This window comes from Sorex fumeus, unplaced genomic scaffold (genome assembly GCF_029834395.1).
Source record: "Sorex fumeus unplaced genomic scaffold, SorFum_2.1 ptg000030l, whole genome shotgun sequence".
Taxonomy (NCBI): Eukaryota; Metazoa; Chordata; class Mammalia; order Eulipotyphla; family Soricidae; genus Sorex; species Sorex fumeus.
Genome location: NW_026606087.1, coordinates 6323538 through 6336013, shown reverse-complemented (window position 1 = coordinate 6336013; position 12476 = coordinate 6323538). Strand labels below are relative to the sequence as shown.

At 44.3% G+C, this 12476-nt stretch overlaps 1 protein-coding gene across 1 annotated transcript in view; it reads right to left on the bottom strand.

Annotated features, from left to right (window-relative positions):
* GALNT18 (polypeptide N-acetylgalactosaminyltransferase 18) overlaps nucleotides 1-12476 on the bottom strand; it is a 379034-nt gene that overhangs the window by 223661 nt on the left and 142897 nt on the right. The window lies entirely within an intron of this gene.

Sequence of the window (12476 nt, the reverse complement as noted above, 5' to 3'; positions counted from 1 at the left end):
GAAACCAAAGAGATATTAAGGCAAAAGGGTGCTTACCTTGCACATGACTAAACCATGTTTAATCCCCAGCATCCCACATGGTCTCATGAGCACCATCAGGAGTGATCCCTGAGCACAGAGCCAGACGTAAGCCCTGACCATTGCTGGGTATGGACTAAAACCCAAACCAAATACAAAAACTTCAATATCCTTGTCTGTGAAGCAGAGCTAAAAACTACTTAATTGGGTGTATTACTTTCCTGGTACTATTATCTATTTCATTGAGGGTATTAGTTTTCTGATGCAGCTGAATAAATTCACACAAACTTCACGGAGTACAATGGCACCACTGTATTATCTAAAGATTCTGAAAGTCAAAAATCTGAAATGGCTCTCACTAAGCTAATGGCAGATTTTCAGCAGGGATGCTGTCCTCTGGACACACTAAAGAGGAGACATTTTCTGGTCCTTTCCAACTTCAATGAACTCTCCACATTCCTGGAATCATATTCTTCTTCATCCTCAGTGCTCAGCAAAAATGACCTTTGACTTCTACTCATATAGAATCAATGTGGCCTTCCTGTCTCTCATTTTCACTTATAAAAAAATCTGTGGTTAGGCCTGTTTTGTTAGTACAGCAGATAGAGTGCTTGCCTTTCACATGATCGACCTGAGTTTGATCCCTGGCAACCAATATGGTCCTCTAAGCCCATCAAGGGTAATCCCTGATCACAGAGCCAGGAGTAAATCCAGAGCACTGCAAGGTGTGCCCCCACCACACACACACACACACACACACACACACACACACGTGCGTGTGTGTGCAAAGAGCCTGTGTTTAGGGTCAGAGAGGGCTCAACAGCAAGAGTTCATGATTCATAAGCAGGATGCCTGGTTTAATCCCCAATACTACCTAATCTGATGAATACCACTGGGAATAATCCCCATCACTGAGACAGGAGTATCTGAGCACTGCTGGGCATGTTCCTCCCAACAATGACAATAACAACAAACTGAAAAAGAGCCAGGGTTAATATGGAGTGCATGCAGATCAATCAGAATAATTGGCTCCAAATTTCATGATCAGAGGAGCAAATAATTCACCCTTGCCAAATAAAGATTAATAAAGATTAACATGTATATTTGGAGATTAGAATGCGGGGGCCATCATTGGGGCCATCATTCTTCCTACCCACAAGGATTATTGGGAGATCAAGCAAGTCATACCCAGCACGTCCTAAGTGCTCTGTAATTGGCATTTTTAATATTTGATCCCAAATTCTTATTGCAACCTCTTGGCATCGAGAAGCCAAGTGGTCCTATTCTTGTCCATTTGATTCAGGCTTCCTTTCTCTGGAATCCAATAAGAGCCCATCACGGACAAAAGATCAGTGAGAGAGAACTCTAAGCCCAGCTGAGCACATGGAGTCCTAAAGATGCATCAGAATTAGAACTCACCACTGAAATCTGTATCTTTATCTTTAGGCAAAATGAAGATGCCCCAAACACATATGGAGTTGACTATGTACAAAACCTTAATCTCCTTCAATGTTAAAAATTATTTTCCCATGATGATATTAATATGATGGTTTGGTGATAATAATAATTGAAGGAGTAGCTAGTATTTCTAGAGCAGTATGAGATAAAAACTTGATGATGTTTGTGTTATTTCATATCTCAGTAGTATAAACTTAACAGCATTCTTAAGAGTGGAGTGAGCAGGCATCCATATGGTGGAAACAGCCTGCTGTCAGCAGAGGGAAGAGGAGAGATGTGGATCCCTCAGTTCCAGCCTGAGTGAGGTCTCAAGGATGTGGTGCGAGAAGACAGTTGCAACATAGACAGTTGAAACTTAATCATCTCAGCTAAACTGCACTGACATTCCCCCAGGGCAAGAGATCTGGGGGAAGAATCTCTTGTGAAGAAGAAAATGCACATCTGTCTCCCAGCCACTGTCCATATCAGCTGCTAAACATGAAGCCCCCACGGGAAGTCTTTCCTAGAGGAAAGATAGATGGATTTGATATGATTAGCATGATGAAGCTTGGGGATTAGATCTTGTCTTTATGCCAGCATATGCCTGGCAAATACTAGTGATTAAGGGGATGTTCTTAGTTTATCTGTGCAAAAGATTTCTTCTTTTAAAGAGGATGATGATAGTAGGCTTTAACTATATATCAGTCCCTGAGCAGTGAGTATTATATATGTTAACTCTTAGTCCCACCCTGTGAGGTAGATATTACTGTAACCGTATTTTACAAAACTAAGTCCCAGACCATTTATGTTAAACAGCCTGCCTGACATAACATGCAGACATCAATTTGAACACACAGAACCTGGCTCCAGCATCAGGGGTCCTGGCCACTGTTAATCACTCCCTTACAACATGGCTCACTTCCTTGGGTATTAGGGATAAAATACATTCTCTTTGGGATGTGTTTGCTTGTGTGTGTGTATATGTGTGTGTGTGTGTGTGTGTGTGTCACTGTAGCACTGTCATCCTGTTGTTCATTGATTTCCTCCAGCAGGCACCAGTAACGTTTCCATTCATCCTAGCCCTGAGATTTTAGCAAGTGCCAACTGGAGGCTCTTTCAGGGTCAGGAGAATGAGACCCATCATTGTTACTGGGTTTTGGCATATCTAATACTCCACGGGGAGCTTGCCAGACTCTGCCATGCAGGCAGGATGTTCTCCGTAGCCTGCTGGGTTCTCTGAGAGGGAGAACTAGACAATAAGAAGTCACGAGGCCGTGGTGCTTCTGGGAGCTTGATTTTACAGTCTCTGGGTGATGGGATCACACGGCACTGGGGGTAGCTGGCAGGTGCAATGCTCAGCTACTGGAAGATGGGGGATCTGGGTGGAGGAGGCCCAGTCCCGATCCAAGCAACCTCGGAGATCTCAGCCCCAGGTCCCGCACACCTGGGTTCCTTCATGAGGCTCATCCGAGCATATGCAGAGTGGTCTTAAGCATGGCTGTGGGTGGTTCTGGAGGTCTTCAGCTGCCAGGGCTCTGCTCAGGATGGGGAGGGAAACTCAACCCACCGCCCTCCAAGGGGCCTCAGTAAAGACAGCCAGGCGTGTGTGTAATGGTCATATAAACAAATGCCTGGAATAGTAAATAGCCTCTAGGTGAGTTTAAAGAATGAAGAATCAGTGAAGCAGTGAATCAATTGTACCGTCTACCTAGGGACCAACTGAAACTGCTATACCCAAAACAGCTGATGATGTAGTTGTGAGCTAAGTTACGAAAGACCACATGCTCTCTAGGGACTATCGAATAGCCCCTGGACATTCTGTGGCTAAGGAGCCTTGTGCTGACTTTGACTCATGATCTCTGCACAGACTCTTGTGCTGGTCTGCTTCTTATCAAGGGGTCAAAGGGCTGCTGGAGAGTGTCTGCTGCACCCAAGACATTGAGTAGCACTATCAGTCTGAAAGACCATCCCTTATAGGGAAGTTTTGGCAGATACTGCGGACAGGGTTGGCACAGGGGCACAGGACTGATGTCCACAGAAGCAAGGAAGAGCACCCCCAAGGCCACATTAGGGCCCCAGCAAGTGTGCAGACAGAAGTGTTCGTCTCAGTTGTCTTTTGGAGTCACTTGGGCCATTATCACAGGGGAGCTGAAAGTCAGGCTTTAAATATCACGTAGCCTCTCCACAAATGCCCTGGTTAGGTGAGTTCTGTGCTGGGGGCTCACATATGAGACACAGCCTAGGAGTAATTTTTCAAGAGTCAGCTGGCAGAAAAGTCACTACCAACCAGAGCTATGAGCAGTAACATTTATATGCATGAACACATAAGCACGTTCCATGCTCAGCTTCAAGCATGATCTAGACACAAAATACAAAGAACATTTACTCCTGCCAGATGGGGAATGTATTGAAAGACATCTCCCAAGAGCCTTCTCCTACTCCTCCTCCGCCTCCTCCTCCTCCTCCTCCTCCTCCTCCTCTTCTTCCTCCTCCTCCTCCTCCTCTTCCTCCTCCTCCTCCTCCCTCTTCCTCCTCCTTTCACTCAAAGGAGCAAACTGTAGGTTTCAGGGGCTCTTCCTGCCAAGACATTTCTCTCTGTTTCCCAAAGCAGATCTAAAATTCTCAATGGACTTGGTTTTCATAAGGCTATGTGCAGAGTCCGCTGATAATCTCTATGCTTCAAAGCACTTGCCAGGCAGATTTGGCTACATATTCTTTTAATCATTCAACACAATGTCACTTTGTCCCTTCACCCTGGATTCTGAGCCCTGGGAAGGCTGACAGCAGAGTGCTGGGGCAGCAGATTGCATGGACGAGCTGTTGTGGCTGGCACGATTTACACCACAGTCGCAGAAGCAATCTGGAAGATGGCCTCGGAGGTACCCTTTCCACCCCCACCAACTAGATGCTTGCACTTGGCACCCATCACTGAGCCTAAGGAGCAAAGCCTGCCCATTACGGGCAATTCAAATCTACGGAAGGAATAATGAAAAGCTCATTTCTCAGAGAAGAAAAGACTGCTTATGATCTATTTAGCATTGACTCACAATTTGATTTTTAAATTCTAAAATGAATAATGTGAGATGAGTTTTATTGGCTTGAGAAGAATTAATGAGTTAATGGGGGAAGGACAGGAAGAAGCCTTTGGGGCAGGAGAAAATCACTGCAAATTATACCCTGGTATCAAGCAAGGATCAAGCTTTTCATCCAACGTCTCTGAACTGAGTTCCTGCAGGCTCAGTGCCAGGAGCAGCATAGGAAATGACTGGACTCCTGGGTTATTCTCCTACTTATTCCACGAAGTCCCCCGGGGGACCTGGGACCTGGCAGCTTTGGCTGAGAACTAACAACACCCACACCACCAATGCCACAAATGCTTCTGATGGAGCCAAGAATGAGTTGAATGGAGCGACAGACAATAGTCCAGGGCTGGTCACAGCTTCAAGTCCTAGAGTGCCCAGGCACAGGCTATCCCCATGGTTTGAGGAAAGTTTCTAGTATAAATCGGGCAGTGGTGCTCAGTCAATGACTGTTGGTGACTAAATAAAGGATGTTATTTACATCTCAAGGTTTTCTGGAGGAAAGCAAACATCCACCAGAGGCTGTTCTGTGTGTGGCCATAAAGTGGATAGGAATCTCCTTTTATCTCACTAGTCCATTTATCCAAGTCTGCAAAAGCAGACCCAAAGTGAAGTCAGAGTAGTTTTGAGCCCTTCTCAAGCATCAGGCAGCCAGATTCAGGTTCAGATCCAGGTGTGTGGGAGGCAGGGTAAGTTACTCCCTCTGCCTGCACCTCTGTTTTCTCATCTTCTTAATGGGATCAACAAAAATAGCTTAGAGAGATGCTGCAAGTATATAATGAGGGCATGCATTAACAGTTTAGTGACTCCCTGCCTATAAAACAAATGCTTTAAGATATTTATGGTTTGTGTGTGTGTATTTGCATATATTTGAGAAATTCTTCAATATTCAGTTGGGTGTTCCATGATTAAACTTGGTCTTGACACTGTATACCCACAGATATCATCAGCTGCCATAGGTAAGGACCCAACCTCACAAGACTGCCCTCATTCCTCCTCCAACACCAATCACCAGCCCAGACACCTATTCCTCTGACTGGTGACTCCAACCTCCTTTGGTCTGATTAATGGGTTAGAGCAGCTCAAAGAATCCAAAGAAAATGTAAGCACTGAATTTCTGGCTGATTACAAAAGTACAGGAGAGATGCACAGAGCAAAGTGGGTAAGGAAGGTATGTGGAGCTCTATGCCCTCTTCTGCTATTCCAAAGTTTTCCAAGTTCACCAATACAAAAAAATAAACCTTGAGGGGCTGGAGATATAGTACAGAGGGCAGGGTGCTTGCCGTGCACATGGTCAACTTGAGTTCAATCCCCAGTAGCCCAAATGATCCTCTTAGCTGCACCAGAAGTGGTCCCTGAGCACCACCAGATTTGGCCCCCAAACAAAAAATGAACCCTGTTCAGTTGCAGTTTTATGGAGGTTTCGTGACATAAGCAAATCTCTGCTCTTTCCCTCCTAGACATCAGAGGGATAAAACTAAACTTCACATCTTTGGTTTCTCAGGTGAACACCTCCCCCCTCCCCATCTTTAAGTGAGAACCCAAAGTAACATAAGAGGACGCCTTTTTTTTAAATGAATCACTATGAGATAAGGTTACAGAGCTTTCATGTTTGAGTTTCAGTCATACAATGATCAAACACCCATCCCTTCACCAGTGCACATTCTCCACCACCAATGTCCCCAGTATACCACCCTCTCCCTGCCTCTATGGCAGACAATTTCCCCCATATCTCTTTCTAATTTATAATAGGACACCTTTAGTGTGCTGATAACTCAGGAAATTCTAAATGGTTAGAAGCCCAAAACAACTGAGTCAAAGACAAAAATAAACATTTTTCATTATAAATCACAATATCACATTAAATATCATCACCACCACTACCACCATCATCATCATAAGCAGAATAAGAGAGAAAAAAAGGCATAAAGTCCCTGCAGTAGCACATGACTACAGAAAAATGATATTTAAGTGCACAACAGAAAAGTTAACCAAATGAATACCATAAAAAGAGCCATTCACTTCAGTTTGTGTAAGATATCCCTGCCCTAGCTCTTCCCAACTAGAATCCCAGGGGACTTAGAGAATATATTTCTACTAGCCCACATCTGTCCCTGGCCACCTTGTGTGAGACATATAAACACAGTCATGCTTTATATCCTGACTCAAGGAACCATGCCCAGAGCTGCTATATCTGGAATAATCAGAGTCATCTTTGTGCTCTCTAAAGTTCAGTGCCAACTCTCCATCTCCCTCACAGCATTAAGTCTCACCCAGGCTCAGCGGCACTGGAAGCACCTTGCAGGTTAAACCGGCTGTAGAGTCACATCTCACAATTTGTCAGTTTCCCTTCTTCCCTCTGGTAGCTGCCACACACACACGTTTCCACACGGCCTGGATATTTTTCTGCAGAGGATCAGGGCAGAGTTCACAGCAATTCCTCTCCATTCTGTCAGCATTCACACCTTTCATCTTAGAGAATTCCACCATGGCCAAGTCAGAGAGATGAATATGGCCCATGAAACTACTATTCAAAGCAGGTCTAAGACGAATGTTCTCATTGGAGGGGAAATATTCTAATCTTGCAATCCCAGCCATGATCAGCTGGGAGTATTACAAATCAATGCTCAAATCCACCAAAGAAGAATGTAATAACCTGGAGTTATAAGCCAATCATACAGTCTGGGTTGGAGCTTATGAATGGAGCAGCCCCCACATGAATCTTCAAGAGCAACTTTGTTTTGCCAATGGAAGGAAAGGATGAGGCATGTTTCAATAAACTCTGAAATTGCATCTTAAAGAAAAAATACCTGATCCAGCCCAAGAGATGTGAGTAGAAAGATATTAGAAATAAGGTCAACAATTTTATTAAAATTTAAAGTTCTGATCTGTGGGTTGAACGTGTGGTTTAGGGTCTTAGATTTCAAACTCTGATGCTGAATTTAAAAAAAAACCTAGTAAATAAAGGATAAAGAACAACATTTTTCAAAGTGTTGACTAAAATGATAAGTTCAACAAAATTAAACATGCTTCTTTCCTGAAGTATTTCTCAGTGTCTAGACTATGCTAATGATGAATGTGAGTCTCAAGCAGGAGATTTGGTATGCAAACTTCCTCCAAATGAATTCATCTCCTGGAGAGAGATGACTCCTGGAACTAGGGTTCTACAGGCAAGTAGTACATAAGAACTGTCAAGTCATGGAACCAAGGAACTTAAAAAAAAAAAAGGGACCCTTTCATGGAAACTAAATCAACTTAATTCTTAGGCAGCAAGATCCATTTCTTCATTCATTTAAGAACAAAAGAGGCTATGCAGGGTATGTATGTATTGAAGAGTAAGTACTGTGGTGACAGAATTCAGCACAACAGCCTCCACTAAAGTGGATGTGATATAGAAAATACCAAAGACTGAGAGTGGAACTGAAGTATAAAGGACAGTGGTCACAAGCATCAACACAAATCCTACATGGAAAAATAATGACAAGTCACTAGCATTGAGCCTTAAAGTTCTTGTGAATCCCTGAGTTAGGGTAGTCATGGTTACATCCAAAGGAGTAGTATGAGGATTCCAGAGGTCTCTTAGTTTTAGAAACTTCTAAGAACTTGTCACAGCAGAATGGATTGCAGTAACAAATCTCAACCAAAAAGTCTGTCACTTGGCCATGTGCCAGGTGACTGTGCCCCATCCATTCTTTCATGATCTTTTGTTTAATAATCATAAGAGGCATGTACTGTCAGTTTCCATGTTTCACAGTTAAGACTCAGGAAATTTGAATAACATGTCTAAGGAGACACACAGCAAGGAGTAAGAGCCCGAAGCTCATTAGCCATTTATTGAATGAATGGACGAATGGAAAAATGAATGAGCAAATATGGAGATGGGATGTCTGCAAATATTTCCCATACGATTTAAAAGAGTTGGTTTAGAATATAGTAACAGAGTGTTGATAAGCTTCTGGCCTCATTTGATTACTAGAAATTCATCCTTTACTTGGAAAAGGGCAGGTCCCTTCCCTGTCATTTACCTACCAGCGAGAAGCTTGGGATCTCACCATCCATCAGCAACTCTCCAGAGGGCATGGTGCCTTCACCCATATATCACTGGGTCACTTAACCTTTCATTAAGGCACGTTATTACAGTAACAAGCTCAACTTGTGCAAGAGGAAAGGGCTGGAAACAAATGCTGTTCCCCACCCCTGACAGTATTCACCCCAATACCAGAGCTATAAGCTCACAGACATTACAGGGGTCCCCCAGCCCAACAGGCACGGCCCTCAGTCAGTGAGCTCTACAGAAGCAAGAGGAGGAAGAACATTGGTGAATATGTGACTTACTTTAATAGAGAAGGGTTAAGAGTGTGTTGTAATAGTAATGCTGGTTAATGGCAGTAATTGTAGTTGTAGTAAAAAACTATTAAATGGAAATATGCCAAAATGTTTTCTCTGGTAGATTGTTATATTCCTCTTCAAAATTCCCCATGTATTTTCAATTTTTGACAATGTCATAAATAATTTTTCACAAAAACAGAGAGAAAATTGTGCTCTTGGCTGAATCGAAGGGTACTGCTGACAATTATCACTTCTAGAACCCCTGCTCAAGTGCCTGTCATTCACCTGTGCAAACTTCTCTATATGGTCACTCTGCAAGGTGGGTTTAACGTGGTTGATTATGTTTCCTTATGACAGCCCAATTTCTAACCCGGGTCTCTGGCCTGATAGTGCAGTCCCTTCTCTGACCAAGTGTAGTCAGCAAACCAGCATGCGATAGGCACAAATTCATGAATCACCAGCAAGACCGAACCCCTACCTAGATCACTGCCTTGCCCTCTGCTGTGCAAGCTAAAGACAATCAAAGCCCTTACCCCATTAGTTTTGGCCTTTCCACTGTCCTCTCTCCACTGATTGATGTTTGTTATCTCTCCCCTCACCTATGGGACTCCCAAACCAGAGCATTCTCTTTGGAATAGCCCTTCTGAAGCTTTGCCTGCCTCCTCCTCGTTCCTTTCACTTCTCCAAGGTCACCTTCCTGGACTAGGAATTTTCTTCCTGCTTGACCCTCTGCAGCCTGGGTTCCCTCTGACCATATATATTCTGACTTTCTGCTCTATTCCAGTTATGACAACCAAGAAGCATACCCTCACCAACGCCCTATTTCGTGATCCAAGCTCTGGCCTCATTTAGAGCCCCAACTGTGACCATCAGAAGGACCTAAACCTCTACTCCTCTGACTGACATCAGATATGTTTGGGTAGAGGATTGGTTAATAGGGTGTGTGTGTGTGTGTGTGTGTGTGTGTGTGTGTGTGTGTGCGCGCGCGTTTGTGTGTATGGGGGGAAGGGGAAGAAGAGATGTACTTGACTTGCAGATACTACTAGGTGCACAGGTACTTGCAGAATCCAGCAAGCAGCAGCAACTGCCTAACCCAAAGGACACGCAGGCTCCAATTAGCAAAGAGATTAAGACTCAGTCCGAGAGAGACAAAAACAGAAAGAGGATCAAGAGAAAGGGAATGAAATGAGCATGGTTGCGGGCCAAGCATGGTTGGAACTTGGCACTTCTACCACATTTGTTCTCAGCTCATTCTCTTCTACAAAAAAAAAGAAAAAAAAACCTAATTGGCAATGGTATATGGGATCCCAAAACAAGTAATAAGAATTTGGAATCCACAGGGGGGAAAAAGTCACTATTAATGTCTCTAAATAAGTGGAAATCCAGACAGTGTTCCTACCAAGCACCTGCAGGAGAGTCTCTGACACTGGCAACTGGCAACAGACATGGTTCCTAATGCCCCTTCTCACGTGTGTGACTGTGAGCAGTGTCTTAGTCTCTTCAAGGTTCTATGTCCTCCAGTGTAAAACCATGACACTTAAAGTTAGAGAGACCAGGGGTTTAAGCATTTGCTCTGCATGTGGACAAACCAGGTTTGAATCTCCAGCACCACCAACAGCCCTCTGAGCAGAGGTCACTCCTGACCTCAGAGCTGGTAATAGCTCCTGAGCATTGCTAGATATGGTCCAAACATCCCATCTCTCACCTCACCCCATCTCTCAAAAACAAAACCCTTGACAGTAACACCTCTGTAGGCTTAAGTTAGTAATTACCAACCAAGTACCCAGACTAGCGTGTCTGAAAGCATTGTTAGTTGTCATTTCTGGTGGTGGTGGTAGGGAGCAGAGTACTGGCATCAGCGGGGGAAACCAGGCTGCTGGTAAACTCTGCAAACTATTCAATAATAAACAGCTTCACTCTTAGACAGAGAATCATCTAGTCCAAAATATTTGTAGTACTTAGGCTGAAAAGGCTTTCCAGAACCCAGTGCACAGCACATATCAGCAAAACAAGAGTTTGCCTCCCCATCTTCGCATCCTTTTTCTCTGGGCAACACACTTTATCAGATAAGGAACTGGGGAATTTCTGTCTTGAATCTTCGATATAAATGGGGAAGGGAAGGTACAGGACACAGTGCTAGCACCCAGTCATTTTCCTTGAGAGAGCCTCTCCTCTCTGCTGTTCCCCAGCAGCCGGGGCCCACAACAGGGATGGACAAAGCCAATTGGTGAGTTGATTGGCACAGAAGCCCCCATATGCCCCTGACCTCAGAAAACTGAATAGAAATAGCCACTCCAGAGGAATGAGCTCAGAAATCCAGTCTGGGCCTGGGAAGCACCTTTCAAAATGAATGTCTGGTTCCCAGGCCCAATCCTAGAGATAATCAACCAGCATTTCTCCCAGACACAAGCTCATTGGGCTGGAGCGATAGCACAGCGGGTAGGGCGTTCGCCTTACACGTGGCCAACATGGCCGACCCGAGTTTGATTCCTCCGCCCCTCTTGGAGAGCCCGGCAAGCTACCGAGAATATTCGATATGCCAGACACAGTAACAACAAAGTCTCCAATGGAGACGTTACTGGGCCCGCTCAAGCAAATCGACGATCAACGGGAGGGCCTTTACCTTTACCTTTACAAGCTCATATCCAGAAGGGAGAAGTCTTAATTCTTTCCTTTATTCCATGACTCCGCGAACATGGGTCTCCTGGCTGCCCACTGTCCTCATATTCTTGGTTGGAGGAAAAGCATCAATATTATTCTTCGCCCAGCCCTGAAACTATTAAACCAAGACACTGATGGGAACAAGTAAGAAGTCACAGAGAGGACAGATTTAAAGCTCACTGCATCTTGGCTCTGACCAGCCTCATGTGAAATGGTGAAAATAGCTACTTGATAAAAGCGATTATTATTCCACCATTCGAGCACTCTTCATTAAGATATCAGAGATGATTCCTGGGGTTTCAGAAGCACAGAATTTTTCAGAAATGTTTCTTTTTCATGAACAAACTATTCGAAGACATGACCTACCTATATTATATAATAGTATGTCTTCCACAAAAAAGGCCTGAAGTCACTTCTTTCTTATCGCTCAAGTCAATAAAGCCTCATTCTCCTTTGCCTGCGCATGAGCAAACACAGGGCCAAGTACTTTCAGAACTGGAGGGCCAGGAAATAACACTGGCACCTTTGATCAGTATTAGCATCATCATTTCCAAACTTCTAGGTGGCAGAGTGAATAAGGGTTTACTTAGCATTTCTGGATTGCAGGGGCTATGATTCCAGAGGCCTGCCCTTAACCCACTTGCTGAACCTCCAGTCCAGGAGGATCAGAACAGCCCAGGAAAACCTGAGCTCTTGCTCCTGAGATTGTGCACCTATGTCTACCACTTTGTTCCTCCTAGTCCTCCAGCCCAACCAAATCCTCTGACCATGTGACTGCAGCTGGAAGAAGCCAAGAAGGTGCCTTCTTTCTTGCCAAATGCTTGTCTGACCTGAATTCCTGCCAGAACACACCCACAGTTCTGAGTGCTCAGCTTGTTGGAGGACAAAACACCCTTCTCTGAACTCTGCTCGGCACTTCAAATAGCCAGGCTCAGACTGCATAAATAAGAT